Source organism: Solanum tuberosum, unplaced genomic scaffold (genome assembly GCF_000226075.1).
Source record: "Solanum tuberosum cultivar DM 1-3 516 R44 unplaced genomic scaffold, SolTub_3.0 scf00046, whole genome shotgun sequence".
Lineage (NCBI taxonomy): Eukaryota > Viridiplantae > Streptophyta > Magnoliopsida > Solanales > Solanaceae > Solanum > Solanum tuberosum.
Window position 1 is genome coordinate 1,187,254 of NW_006238971.1, and position 791 is coordinate 1,188,044.

Consider the following 791-nt stretch of genomic DNA (forward strand, 5'->3'; position numbering starts at 1 on the left):
GGGTTCCAGCTGAAAATCGATTTGGAGATGTAGTGAGGGTGCATGGTCCACCAGGCCCACGACAACATGACAACTATCGGGGCAACATCGATATAGCAGACTCTGATGGACCTATTGTCCTACCTCTTCTACCTCCAGGGGACACTTTTGTGGTGACTAGTAGTTTGATGCAGATGCTTACAGCAAGAGGCTTATTTTCAGGATCACCATCGGAGGATCCACATTCTCACTTAGCCAAGCTAAGGGTGGTTTGCAAAAGTTGTGTGGGTAGACCAGACTTGGATATGAATGTCATTGGATTACGAGTGTTCCCTCTTTCACTGATAGGCGATGCTGCAGTATGGTTCACTGAGCTTCCATACAACTCAATATTCACATGGGACCAACTGGCAGAGGTGTTCCGAGCAAAGTACTATCCAGTGTCCAAGAAGCTCAATCACAAAGATAGGGTCAACAATTTTGTGGCATTACCTGGAGAGTCTGTGAGTAGCTCGTGTGACAGATTCACTGCCTTCGTAAGAAGTGTCCCAAATCACAGTATTAATGATGAGTCACTGAAGGAATATTTCTATCGAGGACAAGATGATAACAATAAAGCAGTACTTGACACTATTGCCGGAGGTTCATATGGTGATTGTACTTATGCACAGATTGCTGAAAAACTGGAGAGGATCTCTCGCAACAATAAAGCATTGAGCACTAGGAGGACAAATGCTGGGAGAAACACATTTTCCGTTCATAATACACTATCAATTCTGTAGATGATATTCGTGAGGAGATGGCCCAGATGA